Source organism: Pipistrellus kuhlii, unplaced genomic scaffold, assembly GCF_014108245.1.
Source record: "Pipistrellus kuhlii isolate mPipKuh1 unplaced genomic scaffold, mPipKuh1.p scaffold_m20_p_15, whole genome shotgun sequence".
NCBI classification, from domain to species: domain Eukaryota; kingdom Metazoa; phylum Chordata; class Mammalia; order Chiroptera; family Vespertilionidae; genus Pipistrellus; species Pipistrellus kuhlii.
Window position 1 is genome coordinate 14,605,995 of NW_023425460.1, and position 21,656 is coordinate 14,627,650.

A 21,656-nucleotide genomic window follows, 5' to 3' on the forward strand; every position below is an offset into this window, starting at 1 on the left:
TAGTGCTTTCATTCAGACTTTTCCTAAATACTTACTCTGAACCAAAGTCACCTTTCTGAGGCTACAAACAGAATGACAATCTTATGCCCACTTCCTGCCCATGCCTTAGTAAGGTAGGAGAGACTCATAATCATAGTATCCTATATAATAAAAGCCTAATATGCAAATTGACCAAACAAATTGACCAAATGACCAGTGGAATGGCCAGTTACTATGACACACACTGACCACCAGGGGACAGAAGCTCAATGCAGGAGCTCCCCCAGCTCCCAGGCCCCAAACCAACCAAGGTGGGTGCCAGCAAGTGGAGGGGGGGGAGGTCATCCAATCGCCCTACTGGTCACCCCACAGAGGGAGGCAACTGATGGCAATGGAGGGAGTGGATGCAGTGCTGGTGAGCAGGAGGTGCTAGGCCAGCTAGACTCCCAACCACCCTGCCAGTTGCCCTGCATATAGGCCTTGATCCCTGGCCAGGGCATGAATTTCATGCACCAGGCCTCTAGTAATTCAATCATGTTTAGAAATATAGTTAACTGCAAACCTAGATGATTCAGAAAAATCTCAACAACAAAAAAAATAGGGACAATGGGCTAAATTCTGAAGGATAAGAAATAGTTTTTAAAATTGTAATTTATAAAGAATTCGTCTTTGACTATGACATTAGGAAATCTCTTTGTTGTTGTTTTCCATAGAGCTACTTTAACATCAGTCTCCACTGTATTTTTTACTCCATTGTGAATTCATTTAATTTTGCCGTATTTCGATGTCACCGCAGGAACTGTTCTATGTTGGCACATTGGCATGCTTGCCTATCTTGGGCATTTAGTTTATTTCATTCTATTTTGACTTGACTTTCCTGGAACACCATGTGGCTTCAGTAAAAACTGCAACTCCTTAAGTGTTTCTGGCAGCTTTGTATGATTAAATCAAGTTATGCAAATGTGTTATGACAAGTTATATGCTTTTCTTCAAAAAAAGTTTCAGGCTTTATAAAATGAGCAAGAAAAATGTTGTGAAAAGGATGCCTATTATAAGATTGGGTTTTGTTTACTCTCAGGAAAAAATGAAAACCAAGAAAATGATAAAACTTTAAAACCTATGTAATAATTACATTGAGCATCTGATACATGTAAGTTAATGGAGTTTTAATAAATGTTAATTGCATAAGCACTAAATTATTACTGCATAATTTAAAACAAATACAGGTAAGTAAACAAAAAGAATGAACTTAAAAATCACCATAATTTCAAAGCCTAGAGATAGCCACCATTAATATCTGAGTACTATATTTTTCCAGACTTTTCTTACCACATCTGCTTATTTACATAAATAAATTTTAATAAAAATGGCATCATGTCATGCAAAAAATGTTCTGTAACCTACTTTTCTATTTAATAACTAGAGGCCTGGTTATTTAATAACTAGAAGCCTGCAGGACTGGGCCAAAACCTGCTCTCCGACATCCCCTGAGGGGACTCAGATTGCAAGAGGGCACAGGCCAGACTGAGGGACCCCACCAGTGCATGATAAGGGCCCCAGAGGGATGTGGGAGGTTGGCCAGCAGGGTAGAAACTGTGGAAATGTCCAGCCCATCTCACTCAGTCCTAATCATCCTAATCGGCTGACCCCAGCAGGTTGGAGCGCCTGCCCCCTGGTGGTCAGTGCACATCATAGTGAGCAGTTGAGAGGCCTTTAGCATAACATTAGCATATTACACTTTTTAAAAATATATATTTTAATGATTTTTTACAGAGAGGAAGAGAGAGGGATAGAGAGTTAGAAACATCGATAAGAGAGAATCATCGGTCAGCTGCCTCTTGCACACCCCCTACTGGGGATGTGCCCGCAACCAAGGTACATGCCCTTGACCGGAATCAATCCTGGGGCCTTCCAGTTTGATACTCTATCCACTGAACCAAGCCGGTTTCAGCAGCATATTACACTTTGATTGGTTGAACAGCCCACTGGACAACCAGACACTTAGCATATTAGGCTTTCATTATATAGGATAGGTCATGAACATCTTTCACTATCTATATATTTCTCTGCCATCATTTTAAATATTTGCATTACCGTATTTCTGGAATATAAGACGACGTTTGAAACAAAAAAAAGTCAACCGAAAATTGGGGGTCATCTTATACGCCCAGTATATCCCGAAAAACATCTCGATATGCCGCTAAACGAATTTTCCAACTCAATCCCGCACCAATCACTGCAAGGCTGCTCGGACCGACTTTCTAACTCTGGCCAATCCAAGAAGGCTTTTTATGCATGCAAATTATACATGTTCTGTACCCGAAGCTACACTGTGTTCTAGTAAAAAGCCTGCTCAGATTGGCCAGAGTCAGAGAGGCGGTCTATTAAAAAAAGAACTGGTGTTGCCTCGGAAGTGGGGGGTAGTCTTATACAGCAAATATAGGCCTAAATCTATGTTTTAACTGTAAAATTAGGGGGTCGTCTTATACGCCGGAAAATATGGTAGTTATCTAAACAACACAATAAAAATACAAGATTTTGCAATTTGAAACCACACTTCAAGAAATGTTATTACAGAAACATCTTTGCAGAAAATATAAATTACTTAGTTGGCAAGTTCCTAGTAGTCAAATGATATATGCATTTATATTTTTTAAAAAATTGAACCATATTGCTTAGTCTTCCTCAGAATAACTGTATCAGTGTGAATACTCAGCAATAAAATATAAATATGCCCACTATTCTCCTTACTTTTGCCATCACTATTACTATTTATAATTTGCCAATATGATAGGCAATAATATTTCCTTCTTCTAATTTGCATTTCTTTAATCACTTAGTAAAGTTGAATGAGTTTGGATTTTTGGATTTATGTATTTAAAATACATAATTTTAAAATTATGTATTTTTTGTTTTGTGTATTACCTATGTACGTCCTGTGGAAATGTCCTATGTAAAGTTATATACTTTGAAAGGAGCTATACGTTTTATAAATTTCAGCAATAAAATATTGTGTGAAAGGTGTTAAGTAATCATGCTTAAGTATACTTCTTTAAGATATTAAGTAAGCCTTTTCAAATGATGCTTTTCCTCACTGCTCCCTGAGCGGCCAATGACGCTCAACATGCTGGGCCATCATCATTGGGCTGCCCTCCTCCACAGACTTCTCTCTTGTTGGATTTTTCAAACCCTGTGCTGGGCCACCACTTACCAGCATAGACACCCTCCTTACATGGGTTGCTAGGCCTCTTTTAATTGCCTTTGGACTGAATTGCTCAAGGGTAAAAGAAAGAGATGGGAAGAGAAAGAGGAAGAATAAAAGGAAGAATAATAATTTTTAATAAAATGAATTTCTGGAATACTTACCCTGATCTTTATCATTATAAATGAACCTTCCTTTACACAATGGAAATGTCTTAATCAAAAGAATGTTATGTTTACTTCTCCTTTTTTAACGATGAGGTAGTTGAATATTAAGATTAATCAAACCTTATATTTACTGGGGAAGGGGGCCCACTCTGAAGTAATTGTCTATATAGGGTAAGAGCATTACATAAGAAACAGATGTGTTGTGCTTAGAACCAGATTAATAAATCTTTCTAATTCTAAGTGTCTACATTAAGCAATTATGCATATTTCTTAGCTTTTCCCTGGGTCACTGGTCCCTTTTGAAAATCTAATGAAAACTATAGCTCTTTTCAGAAAAAAATGTACATACTGATTGAAACACACAATTTGCATTCAAATTTATGGTGTTTACTTTCTCCTCTAGAGAGTATGTAACCTCCAGGTCAAGGACAGAGATAAGTCTTTCAATAATGTCAGTGTTTGCCTACATAAATATACCACCAGCATCCAGTCTCTGCAGCCAGACCCACCTTGGCTTAAAAACAAGCTCTAACACCTACTTGATTTGTAACTTTGGCCTTAACTCCTCTGAGGCTTGTTTATAAAATGGATATAATTACTACCTCTGGGCTAATGTGAGAATTTGCATTTATGTAGAAAACAATGTCATGAAGTGTTGCAGTAGAGGAATGTGGGCCTTGGTTACCAGATCATAGAAGGTTGTTTTGTGTGTGTGTGTGTGTTTTTAAAGAAGTCAGTAATTAGAGTTTTATAAGAAATTTCTCAACTTAACACATTGTATGGTCCATTTTGCAGCCTCTTCCTTACATAGAGACATGTTTACATGTAGCCAACATTGCTCTGTTTTTTGGATAAAAAGGTAAAAGCATAACCAGAAAAAATATACGTTAAGAGTAGCAAATATTTTTTTTCATATATAAGTCTATTTAAGATTCTAAAAAGAGAAAGCAAAACCTGAGTAGCTCTTCTGATATTATATAAGATGTGCATAACATCTGAAAAGAGATATGTTATTTAATTGCTTTATAATTGTTTAAAGATGGCATTGATAGCACTATGTATGATTGTGTATGATTTCGGGCTTTAACAGACAACCCTGTAATATTTTTAAAAAATAAAATTGATATAACCTTAGTTGTCTTGAATAAATAGCCAGAACTTAAACTTCAGCAAGTTAATTTATAAATTCTAGAAAAGCCAACAGTGGTACTTGTTCTATATAGTTTGGTTTACGTTTACCCAAATTGTGATTAACCAAAGTACAACTTAGATGTTTTTTATAAAAAATGCCAACTTTTTAATTCAATATCCTTTATAAAGTGAAGCAATTGAACGTAGAATATTCATACCAAGTAAGACTGAAAAACAAAAACACACGTATTACTTTCCTAGAAAGAACTGCTACTGCTAATTTGCATCTTATTCTAAATAAGAAAATGTATTTTGCTGAGTCAACATATTGGAAGTTACATATTTTCTTCCAAAGAGTCCACTTTGAGACTATTCTTGCACTGAGGTCATCTCCCTCATCTTGCCCTATGAAACTAGGACATAAAAAAATAAAAATAAAAAAATAAAATAAATTTAAAAAAAACCTTCAATTATATAATATTGACTGCAAACATTGTGGGGATACCAATGAATCACAAACACAAACAAAATTAAGAAAATGTTCGACAGAAAATTAAATATTTAAAAAGTCATAAACTTCAATGGACTCATGTAAAAAAAATTTCTTATAAATTTTGTCTCTTAACAAAATCAAGCTTATGGGAATTAAACTAGTATTGAATCTGCAGCCATTCCCATGCCTTTGCCTGTTCCACTGTTTAGTTAAAGCAGGAGTAAGTCCCCACAGACACAATTGGTTATGAAAAAATGCTGCTCTTTTAGGAAGTAAAATCTGTGTGCTCTGGTTGCTTTCAGAACTGAATTATGAGATATGCCTTCCTGTTCCAAGGTGCCAAGAAAAATGGAAGCATTATTAAGGAAACCTTCAAACTTACTAGTTAACTCAGTGAACATAGTAAATAAAATACCTAGGGGAGGAGGAACCACATCAATAGTGCATTTCATTAGAAAGGCCTTCAATAAGCAAGACATTGATTATTTTCAACCAAGGAATCATTATCAGAAATGGGAATCAGTAAGGTCTAAGAGATGAAGTTCTAGTAATTTAAAAGAAGCATTTGTTTCTTCCCCTGCAAATGTGCTCTGAGTCCTGAGGAGCAGGGCTACGGAACCCCAAAGTTATCAGAGCAGCGGAGATCTCAGAAATTGCTGGATGAAACTCCAGGCTAGCTGCAGCTCCTATAGAAAGCTCACCATCCCCTCTCATGGTGCAGCCACATTAGTGTAGAAAGTGTACAGCTTATCTAGGTGGCTCCTAAGTATTTTCTGCTACTCCAAGTAAAGGGAAGTATCATTTCCTTTCATCTAAAAGAGCACCAGAAGTGCTAGAGAGGATGAGACAGAGACAGGGAGACTTAGAAGATGCTGAGACAAGAAAGGAAACAGATGAAGTAAAATTACCACAAGAGATGAATGGTAATGTGCCCATCTTCCGGGAGAAAACATGATTAACAGAAGCTAGGAGGAAAAGGATGTAGCAGCTAATACCAACAAAAATAAAGTGCATGACTATACTCCTTCTCTTGATGAACTGATGCTTCATAACCTTACTCTAATACTTACAAAGCCCTAGGGGGTAAAAGGAAAGGAAAAAAATGCTGGATGACTTTGAGAACATTTGAAGTATCTACCATAAACCTGAACTATGTGCGCAATTACTAAATTGACCAAGGTTATATTTACAGTAGAGGCCTGTGCAAGAATTCATACACCAGTGGAGTTCCTTAGCCTGGCCTGAGAGATTGGGCTGAAACTGGCTCTCCAACATCCTGCGAGGGGCCCCAGATAGCGAGAGGGTGGAGGCTAAGCTGAGGGACCCCACCAGTACACGATCGAGGCAGGAGAGGGACATGGGAGGTTGGCCAGCTGGGCGGGAGTGCAGGAAGGCTCCAGGGCATGTCCGGACCATCTCACTCAGTCCTGATCAGTTGGACCCCAGCAGCAAGCTAATCTATGGGTTGACGACTCCCCTGGTGGTCAATGCACATCAAAGCAACTGGTTGACTGGTCAACCGACAGCCCTCTGGTGGTCAATGCACTTCATAGCAAGTCGTTGAGCAGCCTTAGCATATCATTAGCATATTATGCTTTGGTTGGTTGAATGGACAACTAGATGACCAGACCAGATTATATGTTTTCTATTACAAAAATTATATGTTCTCTATTATATGTTCTCTAAATTATATATTCTCTATTATAATATAAATGTTCTCTATTAAAAAAAAAAACTAAATGAAATTAATAATACCTAGAATTCTTATTCTTAGTGGAGTAGGAGTTCTAGGTATTATTAATTTCATTAATTTTTTAATAGAGAACATTTATATTATAATATTCTTGAATTTTGTGGATAATCTTTGCTCCTAAACATAGTGTCTCTATAATTAATATTAAAAAACATGCTTCTGCCCAGCCAATGCGGCTCAATAGTTAAGCATCAACCTATGAACCAGGAAGACATGGTTCAATTCCAGGTCAGGGCACATGCCTGGGTTGCGGGCTTGATCCCCAGTAGAGGGCATACTGGAGGCAGCCAATAGATGATTCTCATCATTGATATTTCTGTCTCACTTCCTCTCTCTCCCTCTCACTTCCTCTCTGAAATCAATTTAAAAAAAAAGAAAAAGAAAACATGCTTCTCAGGCCTTACACATATGTAGCACATAAGCATTCAAAAACTACTGATAAAATAATAATAAATGATGTATCATTTAATGATGGTACATACATAATTTTAGAGTATTATGGTACCATACATATTGCTGGACAGTTTGAAGGTATTAAAAAATAATACTGTGATAATCATTTTTACATACAAAAGTTTTTTTCTAACTGCTGATGTATAACTTAAGCTGGGTGACTAACAGGGAGGTAATTATTAGATCAATGAGTATCACTCTCATAAACCTCTTTATAAATAACACCAAATTGTGTTCTGGAAGAGTCATACCAATTTAATTGCTACCAACAGTGTATTGTTTCACTTCATCATTGTCAAACATTGGACTTCTAATTTTTTTCTGGATAATGTAATTGTCAAACAACCTATCTGGTTATTGTTTAACTCTGTATTTCTTTAATTACTAGCAAAGTTAAATAAATGTCACCAACAATAAGTCCACCTTCAGGAACCAGTGGAAGAATAAGGAGATCAAAAGGCAGCTGTAGTAAAATCAAATCTTCTACAAGAGGAGCATATAATTCCAAGTTTAAATACATTTCCCCCAGAAAAAAATAAACAAACAAGTGGAGCATTAAGCTGAATATGTATAACTGAAGCAAGTTAAAAGACAAAGTATAAGTTGAGCAAATAGCTTCAAGGGACATGCATTTATTTATTCACGGCCACTAGTGTTCCAAACCATAAATCTACTTAATTAGACTTAATTACAATACTGTTCAAGACAAGCAGACATTATAAAATCTGAGAGTGGCATCTTATGTATTGCTGGAGGCATGTCTGTTTATGCAAATAATTGGCATCTTCACACAAAAGGACTAATTGAATGAATAGTTTAAAACTGTGGCTAATGATGGGAAGAAGAAAATTAAAACAGTCTGAATTCTTCAAATTTTAAAGATTGCTGTTTTTTATTGGGACCTTTAACTCACCAGGCAAAGTAGAGTAAAATTACATTGCTTTGGGGAAATACAGAATATCCTTGTACTTGACACTTTCAGCAAAGCTAACAACTGCCTTCCTAGTTGATATTTCTATATTTATTATAAATTATCTACTTACAAGTCTTTTTCCCCTACAAAGCTGTGAGCTCAATGAAGTACAGGACTATATCTGGTGCATCATCTTATTCCTAGTGTCCATAACAATCCTTGCTACATCTTTCAGAAAAGATGTTGAATATAGGAATAAATGGGCACCGGGAAGACATTAACATGCCAATAATAAGAGCTTTCATTTTGGTCATAATTTTTAACTTTGAAAAACAGTGCGGCTCTTTAGTGAGGTGTTCTGAAATAAAGCTTAGCCTTGAACATTTCAGGATAGTCCCTTGCAGTGATGATAGCTCTGTAAAATTTCTTAACTCTGTCACAGTCAATGAAACATGAGAATTTTGGGGCTCAAGATGTTAGCAATAGATAAAATATCAGATCCAGCTAACTAAAGTGGCTAAAAGATTCTCAAGTATTCACCCACCACTTCACGTTACCCTTATAAGTGATAAACAAGTGACCTTGTCTATGTGATGTGACATTTGAAATATATTAATTAGTCTGTCTTTCTGCAAGCTGGATTCCCTAAATGATCACCCTGGGCAAGATTTAAACAAATAACTGTATGTTTTTGACAATTCCAATCTGCTGTGCTGTGTACACATGCCTAGAGGTTACCCCCCAATCAAATCTCTTATCTGTGTATAATGTTTGCTTAGATAACCTGCTAATCAAGCCAGCTCTGTGGTAACCACTGATAAAGGTGATTTCCACCCAGTGGCTCCTGGATCTAGGAAGGAGGAACATCTGTGTAACTCTGTATAGGTTGGGCACAGCTCCCTAGGACACAGCTTGAGATTGAACTGAATGCTATCTCAAAGTTCTAATTGTCTAGGTTCCATGTAAACTTTGTAAATTCAGTGATACCTCAAGGAGGAATAATACAGTCATAGTTGTGATTCCCCCCACCCCCATCCCTTTATCACGAGATTGAGACAGGGTGGGGTGGGGTATATCTGTAGGGTTATAAAGACAAATAAAAATTAAAAACAACAGGTTTAATTTAAAAATAAGGGAAGAGGTATTCCCACTCCCTTTTCTTAGAGCATATTTTTGGTAAATTTATAATTACAAATTTATATAAATCTAAAAAAATAAATAAATAAACCTGACTGTTTTACAACCCAAGAATGTCTTTCTCAAGGACCTGGGAACCATCCATTTGAAATGCAAACATCAAGTGGAATATTGCCCGCATTTCCCAGGCTCTGTGGGAAAGAAGGGGCCTCATTTCCACAGACAGCTGACTCCAGGTGGTATAACTACTTTCTGTCATAAAGATATGAAAAATATAAATTTTCCTTTGTATAAAGGCAATAAAGTAACACAGATTATCACTCCAACCCCCAGATAAATTTAGAATGAACTGTATGTTACTAGTTCTCATTTATCTTCCGAACATATACACTGAGTGGCCAGATTATTATGATCTCTGAATGAATAATAATCTGGCCATTCAGTATATATATATTAGTGGCCTGGTGCATGAATTCGTGCATGGGTAGGGTCTGGCCAGCCTGGCCAGGGGGAGGGGACATGTGCGGTTGGCTAGACTATCTGCTGGTCAAACTCCTGGTCAAGGGGACAATTTGCATATTAGCCTTTTATTATATAAAATATACACTGAGTGGCCAGATTATTATGCGTTCAGAGATCATAATAATCTGGCCACTCAGTGTATATCATCTGCTGTACCTGCTTGCCTAGATAAACATGAGGTTTCTGTAGTTTTAATCTCTTACCAGATGGCCTGTGATGTGCATCACATTATGGTTTAATGCTTATTCAAAAATAAAAGTGTTTTCTTTCTCTAATACTTTTGTGTAGAGGTTTTCTGGGTTGAGAGATAATTTAGTTTTCAATTATATTTCCCCCAAAAGAAAAAGGCATTTGCTCAACCACATTTGTCTTGGTTCTAGGGAATCTCTCCATTCAGATGGTAATTTTATTCCATCTGACATGTCAGCATGTCCCCTGCCATGCTGGCAATCTCCTGGGTTATAAATATTCTATCGTCACATCCCCGGTGGGATTGATCCAGCTGCCTTTGCTGCCCTGTCCATCAGTCCTGTGCCTGCTCAAAAGTGCTGTCTCCCCAGCCAATGTCCACATGAGCTCAAGAGGCCACAGACATTATGATGCCTCCTGCTCGACTCTGGAAAACCTGTAGACAGCCTCCAACCTCCTCATGCCTTGACATAACACATCTGAATTTCTGTACTGTTTCACCATGATGGCTTGGAGAATTCTCCCATGAGGCTCACTGTTCCCTAGGCCTTACCTATCTCGGATATCCTCAAATTCTCACATTTGTTGTTATTAATATGTGGCTTAGGCTGGAGCAAGGAGACAAAACACAAAGCTCCTATATCACAAAACACTTCTTTTTTAAACTGCTCCCACTTACCCATCTCTAAGGGCCTTTTCTCTTAGGTGGAGAAAGAAATAGGTGAAAAACTATAGCTTCTTTGAAACATATTTTCAGACTTAGAATGCAATTGTGCCTTTTAACTCTTGAAAATAAGAACTTTGATATATTTGTCCTTTATTTCCATGGTGCCTAGACAGCGGGCAAAGTCCTAAGTCATAAATGGAGCATATGGATAGAGGAAACAACGAACACAACCCAAGGTATCAACCACTGCATATATGACCAATGAAAAAGCCAAACCTCTCTCTGAAGTTCTCTTAAATGAATATATATCACTTGCACAATAGTCTTTATTTATGCCTAAAACCTCAGACATCTTTTTATTTTTCACAAGAAAGAGAATAAATTTAGTGGGTTTCCCACATACAGAGTTTAAAAAAAAAAAATAGCTTACTCTAGTGGAAGCAAGAACATTACAGAGCCATTTGAGGGCCTAAAAAATCAACTGTAGATGCACTGTAAGGACTAAAGAAGCAAATCAATAACATAAGAGATCTCCTGGCCTGTGGACTAAATAATAAGATGAAAAACCTGCAAGCTAATGAAAATCAATACATGTTCATCTCTGTGTAGAAAAATTCAATACATTCAGAGCTCCTCCAAGTTGCCACCTAACAAAATGTATTGCAAAATGTATATCCACCGCAGTGAGATGTGCTAAGTAACATGACTGCAAGAGGCCCTTTTACTCAGACAGTTCCCAACACGCAGTCACAGGACTGATTGCAGCTGCTCATGCCATCTGGTAGTTGTTCTCCTACATGGAAAGTGACCAAACTATGTGGGAGAAGGCACAGCAGGTGCCAAGTCATACTACTCATTTTCTGAATCTATGTCCGCCTTTAATTGATCTCTAACAGCCTTTCCAGGCTCAGGGAAGTCACTAATATAAATAAAATACTGAATGGCAAGATACTCCTTATGAAGAGGTAAGAAAAAGAAATCCAGACAATTTGATAGTTCCATGGGTTATGTCCACATGATAATTTTTCAATAGCAAATCAGAGAGATATAGGAAAGTTAGAGAATAATATGTTTCTATAATTGGAATTCAAGACAGACAGATGTGCTGTGGAAATATGCAGTACTAAGTGGATTCTTTCAAAATAATTAACACTAATGTTCATTTTGTGTTCTACCAGAAGGTTCTCTGAGAAGAGGAAGGGCTGCTTCTTAGGAACAGGAACTAAGCAAGTAACAGATTTGGCATTCTTTTTCCTTTTTTGTTATTATTCACTTACAAATATATGTTGAGAACTTGTGTGTGCAAGATACTGAAGATACAATAGGTATATTTTTAAGGTATGATAGTATTCCTAAGGAGTTTCTGATCTTCAAAAGAAATGTATGTGTATAATTTTTAATTAGAAAATGAATATAAGGGAAAAGAAGAAACACACTTGGCTTCTGTCAACTTAAACATGTTTCCCAGCATCCTTTTCCCTGTCTGATTCCAGGGGAGGGCTGGACAAGAGAGAATACATGAAAGTTTTGGAAAGCGGAAGGGAAGCAGCAGCCATAGTATTCTAAAAGTGAGTGCAAGGTGAGTGCCCTCCTTCACATCCGCACAGTGAGCTGCTCAGTGCCTCAAGTTCTCACTACATCTCCTCCAGCTTCTATAAGTCCGGGGTGTACAGCTCTGCAGTGAAGGATGCCAGTTCCGTCCACAGTTGCAACTTTGAGGCCAATGAAAGACAGACAGGGGGGCTTTCCAGTTTGTTTTCATGGGTTCCAGGTGGTCCTTGCTTGAACAATCCCCACCTCCCTGCCTGAAGTCAGATTCCTCTCATGGGTCTTTGCTCTGAAGCTCCTCATTGGCTTTGTCCAGACAGGCTATTAGTAAGCTTCACAGCATGGAGCCTTTTCTTGCACAATCCTGACCCTTCCCCTTTTAATACACAGAGATGTTACCCTCCAATAAAGCTCTTATAATCCTAATTCCATCTACTGCCCAAAGGACTCAAAGACACAGTTGGTACCAAGCATAGTCCAAGAACATAGATGGTAAAATGGGTTTTGAGACTGGATTGCTCATTGACAATAATCAGATGGTGTATGAAGTGCCAAAAGTCCATGGTACAAAACAGTGGACGAATTGCTTAAATATTTATCAGTGGAGACTTGGAAAAGTATTATATCATGGAGGACCATCCTGGCTAGTGTTGTGGAATTTGAGAATTAAGGGGAGTAGGAGGGGGGCATGCCAACAAGAACTATGGAATCACTGGTTATCACAAAGTTGCATTGATGCCCTGAAGAGGGATAATGAAAGCTAAGGGTCATTAACAATTATAGTTGACCCTTGAACAAAACTGTTTAAACTGTGTGGGTCCACCTACACTTGGACTTATCCACGCAGTTCAAACCTGCCTGTTCAAGGGTCAACTCCATGGCTGGAAATCCACTTATGTGGAAAGCCAACTGCAGTTACATGTGGGGATTTTCCACTGCATGGGAGGTTGGTGCCCCTAACCCCCATTGTTCAAGGGTTAACGATAACTGAACACAATGAAGGATAAAGGGCTACTATGTAGCTTACAAAGAGGCCTTTATCCCTACCATGAAAGGGCAGAAAAAGCTAAAAAACAAACTCAGGATTTAGTGTTTAGGGTTGCAGACTCTCAAAAATAACTGAAGGCTAACCTGAGGCAGGTCCCTTATACTAACTTCTGGCCAAAGAAACTTGAGACCTTGATCTATAAGATGGACACAGCTGGATAGATGCCCCTGAAGATTTTGGCTCCCTAGTTCTTCCAAATCATCAGAACCTTCAGAGATTGCCTATCCTACCTCCATATCAGGAGTTCGAGTATTTAGTAATGAAATGGGATTTTTAAATTTTTATAAAAATGAAGAATGTAAAATAATATCTCACTGTGAAGTTAGTTTACTTATTCCTTTTTACCTCTATCTTACTAGTTATGAATGACATCTTCATAGCCTTTGCCTATTTTCTACTTAGCTGTTTCTCAGATTGAAATGTAGGGTTCCTTCAATGCTCTGGATACTAATTATTATAGGATAAACCCTCCAAATATCCTTTCCTGGAGTGTCATTTGTCTCTTCACTTTTTAATGGTCTCACTTGAGGCAAGGAAATTTTAACTGCAATTAAATTTATTAATCTTACCATTTTTTATTTGTAGCCTTTGAGTTATTTCAGAAATTTCTCCCTATTTGCTCCTATATCTTCTAAGGGTTTTAAATTATGCATTTTGAATGTATATCTTTAATCTACTTAAAATTTCTTTTTCTTTGTGGTATATCATAGGGAACCTTTGATACTTTATTTTTCCCATGTAGATAACCAATAGTTTCTGTATAATTTGTTGTATAGTCAGTTCCCCTTCTAATCTAGAATTCCTCTTTTATATATCTAATTTTTATTAGTGTGTGGTTCTATTTCAGTGCTCTTTATTCAATTCTTTAATAATTTGCTAATTGAGATAATGCTCTAGCATTTAATCACTACAGATTAGGTACCTCTGAATCAAGTCCTCTCACTCTTTTTCAAAAGTGTATTTATTATTCTCAGTCTTTTATTCTTTCACAGAAATTTCAGAATCAACTCTTCAACTTCCACAAAAAAATACTTTTTTGTATTCACATACTTTTATATATATTTAATAATTTTCCATAAGTATAAGACAACATTTCTGATTGTCCACTTTGTGCTCCCTCCTCAAATTACTGATTTTTCTCTAGTTGGCTGTAATACATTTTTTTCTTACTCTATAGATGAGACCACTGAAGTGACTAGAAAAACAGTGAAATAGTAGGTGCTAAAATTATCTAGTGAACTAAAAGCACATAATTTGTTAAGCCAAGATCCATAAATTAAAGATGTTGGGAGACCTTTTGGCTTTCAGACCACTTCAGGAATAAGTAAGAAAGAGACAATTCATTACCACAATTTATAGAGTAATTTTACCCATGAGTGCAAGCCCCCTAAAGGTTTCTTAGCCCTAATAATATGTGCAACCCTCCAAAAGAATGGCCAATTTTCTTCTCTAAGTTGGGAATCCAATATTCTTTGCAGACTGGAGTCTCTTATTCACTTAGGAAATCTTTAGTTTTGGCTCAAACTCTACCAGAGTCTAAGACCATAAGCATTTCCCACAAGTTCTGGCACACCACAGGTATTTATTTTATTAATATCATGTTGACTTACTTTTTATATTTTAAAAAACTTCAAGCATAAAAAAAAAATGTTTGAGGCCGAAACCGGTTTGGTTCAGTTGATAGAGTGTCGGTCTGCGGACTGAAAGGTCCCAGGTTTGATTCTGGTCAAGGGCATGTAGTACATTGGTTGCGGGCACATCCCCATTAAGGAGTGTGCAGCAGGCAGCTGGTCGATGTATCTCTCTCATCGACGTTTCTAACTCTCTATTCCTCTCCCTTCCTCTCTGTGAAAAATCAATAAAATATATTTTTTTAAAGAAAATGTGTGAGGAAATAGCACAATATACACTCATACAGCCTGCACTTATCATTGCCAATTGCTAATATTTGCCATGTTTTATTTTATAGATACAGAGACAAATGCATATATATATATATATATATATTTTGTTGCTGCTGAACTTTCTGAAAGTAAATTTTAGCCATAATGACATTTTACTCCTCAAAACATTAACATGTATCTCCTAATAATTAGGATAAGTCCTAAATAATAACAATATCTACATCATATCCAGAAATATAACTTTTATATAAGCTATCTTATTAATCATTATTTAAATTTACTATTTAATCCATTAAGTCTATTGTAACTACTTTAATATTGATCAAAGATCCAAAATCCAAATTTATTTGCTGAGACAAGTATTCAAAACCATTCATTTTCCTTTTCTTGCATTTGGTCTTAGCCATGTGACTTTCAGCAATTAGTGAACTGTTAGAAGACCTAAAGTTAGCAAGGCCCTGAAATATGCTTACCCATTTATTTCTATCATTGCTATGAAAAGAGCTTCCTGAGGGGGGAAAAACCCACTATACCTTTAGTTAGTGTTCTGAAATAACCACACACAGAGCACTACCCAAGTGACTCACAAACCCACAAACAAAATACATGCTTATTACTGGATGCCACAGACATTTTATACCTAGTTGTTAGGCCACAAAACTAAGTGATACAAAAATAAGAGAACCACATATATTTACTTACCTTGTCTTCTGGTGTCTTTTAATCTAGATGGGTTCTCTTGCTTACCTCTTGCTTAACACACACACACACACACACACACACACACACACACACACACCTACCTTGTTTTCCTTTCAGGTCATTGATAGTTTTTGAAGAGTCCAAGACAGTTGTCATGTAGGAGAGTCCAAATTCTGGATATGCCTATTGTTTCTTCATTAGATTAAGATTGAATGTTTTTGGCAAGAATATTATGCTCTTCCACAGGAGGTCTGCACACCACTGCCATCATGTCTCTAGTGATTCCTGAGAAGTGCCAGCACATTTCACACGTACTTATTCAACACCAATATCGGTGGGCAGTGGAAAACGGCCTTTGCCATCACTGCAGTTAAGGGTGTAAGGCGAAGATATGCTCATGTGGTATTGAGGAAAGCTGACATCAACCTCACCAAGAGGGCAGGAGAGCCCACAGAGGACGAGGTGGAACATAAAATCACCATTATACAGAACCCCTGAACCAACACCAGCACAGACAAAGGGATGTGAAGGACGGGAAATACAGCAAGGTCCTGGCCAATGGTCGGGACAACAAGCGTCGTGAAGACCTGGAGCAGCTGAAGAAAATTCGGACCCACAGCGGGCTGCGCCACTTCTGGGGTCTTCGTGTTCGAGGCCAGCAAACCAAGACCGTAGGCTGCCAGGGTGGCACTGTAGGTGTGTCCAAGAAGAAATGTCTGTAGGCCTCTTCTGTTAATGAACAGTCTAAAAATAAAAAATAAAGAATACTAAACTAATTGTTGTGTATTTCCCATGGTATTACATAATATATTACATAAATCATGTATCAGTTTGTACAATTTCTATTAATGTCAAGTTTGGTCAGTTGGTTTAGGAAATATCTATTCTATTTCTCCATTTTACTGGTATTTTCTTTTTTATATTTAATAAATAATCTATGGGGAGATACTTTGAAACTATGTGCATATCCTGTGCCCAACGATATGCACAAAATGGCTTAACAATCATCAATGGTCCTCTTTTATAGTAGGGCATTATGCTAAGTGAAATAAGTCAGACTACTTATTAATACTCCTCCTTATACTCTCTATTTTATAATGCATAAGTCTAAACTTACAATAACCTTGAATATAATTATAAAATTATGATAAAGTTTTTCTTTTTCCATAAATACAGTACTCTAAGAATTAAAACTTTCCTTGAGAAATATTTTAATTTCTATATTGTTTACCCAAATTATCCCATCTGATTTAAAAAATGGGGGAGAAAAATCAGCCCATCGAGCAACTATTCTGTCTAAAAAAGAAATAGATGTTATTCTCCCTGAATGCAATGCCCATACCTATTTCTTCCATTAGAGAGTAACATTACAGAAAATTTCATTGTATTTTTTTTTCTTTTGCCTTTTCTAGATCATTGATGACATCCAATTACTTGAGAGAACACTGGATCCTAACACAGAAGCAATGCAAAGTAAAAAGATAAGATAATATTCAGGCTTCAGGATGTAAAATTACTGTTACAAAAGTTTTCTTCAACTTTCTTTATTATTTCACCAACCATCCCAATTTATCATAACAGCAAATAAGCATGATTAACTCAGATCATGAAGTGTTCCTACAATGAAGAGAATATAAAAGGAATATTTTTGCTAGCACTAGAGAACAGAAGAGGGCAAAAGAAAGAAAGACAGGATAAAGAGAGCAAGTAATTACTTCTATTTTTCTTCTTGTAGCCTCCACTTAGAGAGACAGGAGGGATCTGAGATATGCCACAGCAAGAGGCAGAGAGAGATCTTACTATTATGTCTCTGGGAAGCGGGTAATTCGCTGGCTGCCCAATATATATTTGGGCTACTGCCACTCCAAAATACCCGTAATTGTACAGTATGGTTTGCCCTGGGAATTAGGTCACTGAGTCAGTGTTAGTTACTCACACCCAGACTGAGCTCTCATAGGGAATGCAGAGGTTGGCTAGGGAGTTTCCACAGAAATGCCTCCCCAGTGAAGGGAGAACAGTAAATCACCCAGACAGGTTTGAATGTAAATCACACCAGACCTCAGAGGGGTCTACAGTGCTGTGAGGAATCAAAAGAGGCCACATCACCCAGGAAACACCACTAGGCTCTGGCCAAGTGGACAGAATCCAAATTACTGAAACTAAGATGCCAACAAGGGAAGGAGTAAGCAAATGAACAGAAAGCACTCTCCTTGACATTAGAGAAGTCAGGGGGGGAAAGGCTAAAGATCTTGACTCTCTTTTTATCATAAGCCTACAGAAATTCTTACCTCACTATCCCATCCCACCCAATCATCAATAGCAACATCATCAACATGGTATTATAGGTCATTCCACTTTCAGCACCCCTTACAAAGGGGAAGAGATTAACCAAAGAATTTACATGCATATATGCATAACCATGGACACAATAGGGTGGTGAAGGCCCAGGCAGGGGGGGCAATCAATGGGAGGGGGGGGGGGAGAGGGGATAGAAGGGGAACATCTGTAATACTTTTCAATAATAAAGATAAATTTAAAAGCAAAAACAACAAAATACTTATGAATAAATTTAACTAAGAATGAGAAATATCTGTACATTGAAAATTATAAGTCATGGATGAAAAAAAAAATTGAAAGTGATAGAACTAAATGGAAAGATATCTCATATTCATAGAATATTGTTAAAATACCCATACTTCTCAAGGTCATCTGTAGATTCAATGTAATTCCTATAAAAATTCCAGTGGTATTTTATTTTTATAGAAACAGAAAAAATCCTAAATTTCCTATGGAATCACAAAAGATTCTGATAGCCAAAGACATCTTTAGATGGCAGAATAAAGATGGAGGCTTCACACTTCCTGAATGGGTTAAAGACTTAACCTAAGACCTGAACCCGCAAAACTCCTAGAAGAAAACCTTCATGGACATAGGTCATGACAACTATTTTTTTTTTTAACATGACACTTAAGTACAAGCAACATCAACAGAAATAACAAGTGGGGAGATTATATATATATATATATATATATATATATATATATATAAAGATCCAGGGTCATAACATCCAAAATGACCAACGGCTCGACCAAACACCAGGTTGCACATACAGCAGGTGAGCAGGCTGAACTGCTGACGAAAGAGAGAAAGAAGAGGAGAGAGGAGAGAGGAGAGAGGAGAGAGGAGAAGAGAGGAGAAGAGAGGAGAAGAGAGGAGAGAGAAGAGAAGCAGGAATGAACAGCAGTGGCAGTGGCTTCTGGTGAGGCCCGGAGAGAGAACAGGGTGATCAGACCGTGCTTCTCTTTCCGGGACTCACCGGCAGCCAAGTCTCTCTCTCTCCTGGAGGTCAGCAGTTCAGCCTGCTCGCCAGCAGCCTGGGGTGGCTGCTGATCAGCCCCACCTCTATGATCAGGCCCAGAGATGCTGATTGGCATAGAAACTGACCAATCAGAAACAAATTTGGGTCAAGTGTGAGGAGCCAATGGCTGCCTAGGTGGCAGAACTTTTGATGCTGATTAGAATAGAAACCAATTAATCAGAATCTAATCTGGGTGAACTTTTAAGGCAGAATCTAAAGTGGGAGCTGGGGGGGGGGGCCAGTTTAAGGGCAACAGCTGTTTGGTGTAAAGTGTAAGAAAGTAATTCAATTTTGTAATGATTGGTTTGGCAGTATAGTGCATATGGCTATCAGTCCAGATATAGGGATTATGTGTTTTTGTCTGCCAAGAGCATCTCCTTCTGCTGAAAAAGGCTTCCCCCTCCCATTTAAGTAATCCTATCCTATATAATCAATCTATACTACTAAAAGGGTAATATGCTCATTAGACCAGGTTGACTGGCCAGTCTTCTAGACATTTGACTTCCTTCCAGACAAAATGGTGGTGGGGTCCAAGTCAGAGGCTGTTATGGGTGATAAGACTGGCAGCAGAGGGAAGTTGGGGCAAGATCAGGCTGGCAGGGAGGGCAGTTAAGGGCAATCAGGCAGGGGGCAAGATAGGGGTTATCAGTATAGGGGCAAGGTAGGGGCGATCAGGCCAGCAGGCAGAGGGATTAGGGATAATCAGCCAAGCAGATGGGTTAGGGGAGATCAAGCACACAGGTAGGCAAGTGGTTAGAAGTCATCCCAGATTGCAAGACAAATGTATGATCGCCAGTCCACAGGGATCAGGACTAAACCAGCAGTCAGACATTCCCTGAGGGGGTCCTAGATTGGATAGGGTGCAGGCTGGGCTCAGGAACACACACCCTTCCATGCATAAATTTCGTGCACTGGACCTCTAGTATTATATAATTAAATTCGAGGGCCAGTGCACAAAATTCGTGCACTGAGAGGTGGGCAGTCCCTCAGCCTGGCCTGCACCCTCTCACAGTTCGGGAGCCCTTGGGGGATATCTCCGCAGAGAGGGGGCCTACACCAGCAGTCAGACATCCTTAGGACTGTTGCAGAGGCGAGAAAGTCTCCTGCCACCACAGCTGCACTCGCCAGCCATGAGCTTGGCCTCTGGCTGAACAGTGCTCCCCCTGTCGGGGCACATTGACCACCAGGGGGCAGCTCCTGCATTGAGCATCTGCCCCCTGGTGTTCAGTGTGCATCATAGCAACTAGTCATTTCGTCATTCGGTCGATTTGCATATTTGCCTTTTATTACATAGGATGTTACTAAGCAAGGCCCTGGCCAGGTGGCTGAATTGATTGGAGTGTCATACCATACACCAAAAGGTTGTGGGTTCAATTCCTGAGCAGGGCACATACCTAGGATGCAGGTTTAATCCATGGTCCAGGTGATGATGGGAGGCAACAAATGTTTCTCTCTCTCTCTTTCCCCCTCCATTTCCTCTCTCTCTAAAATCAATAAAAACATATCTCCTTGGATGAGGGTTAAAAAAAGAAAAGTTAAGAGTAAATCTAAAAAGTTCTCACCATACATTCACACACAAAAAGTGGATGCTATGTGAGGTGATGGAGGTTTATATATCAAAGCATCACATTGTACAACATAAACTTACACAATGTTATATGTCAATTATATCTCAATAAAGCTACAAAAATTAAATAAATTTTGCAACACAACTAATTTTTCCCCCTAGAAAAACCTAGAGGGAAGGACTTTGTGATGAATCGGCTCTTCTCCAGCCCACATTTATCATATTATAAGATTCTGCACATTCAGGCACTGAGGTTGAAGTGTGAATTAAACATTGTAGCATGTTGTATTTCTTTTGTGGCCAGATTTTGATAAAGTGTTGGACATGTGAGTGGGAAAGAAGTATGCAATGAAGGATAAAAGAATAGGATGTTTTTACTTGAATTTTACTCAGAACTGATATCTCTAAGTGTTTTAGACCTGTCCATGATAATTTGCTGACACTCGCTAAGCCTCTCTCCTCAGTAGATGCTAACAACAACAATAAATCAGCACACAGTGTCAAAGTGAAATAATGTAATTATTTAGTACTCTGAAGATTTCCAATAAAGGCTGTTTTTTGTCAGCCAAAGAGAGAGAAAAAAATACAAAAGCCTCATAAAATGAGGTCGATTTTTAAGGCTAATACTTCATGGACTTGCTAAACTTAAAATAAAATTATTACCCCTAGAGAATGTTCAAATGTAGAAGCAATTGCTTCTCCTCCCACCTCAGATATGGATTGAAAAAGACTTAATGAAAAGAGTATGGGGTTAAAACATATTGTAATAATTATAATGTTCTAGATAAGAAACTCCTGATAGAAAAAATATTAAAAAGATCATATAAAAGAGAACAATACAAATAAGCCATTATTATTGCTGACAAGAAACTCACTGGTTTATTAGTTCTCATCACTGGGAGTTTATATCTCATACAAAATTC

The 21,656-nt window shown here is 37.9% G+C and overlaps 1 pseudogene; it reads left to right on the plus strand.

Annotated features, from left to right (window-relative positions):
• The first annotated feature begins 16,077 nt into the window (after positions 1 to 16,077).
• LOC118719005 lies at positions 16,078 to 16,530 on the plus strand (annotated as a pseudogene).
• The last annotated feature ends 5,126 nt before the right edge of the window (positions 16,531 to 21,656 follow it).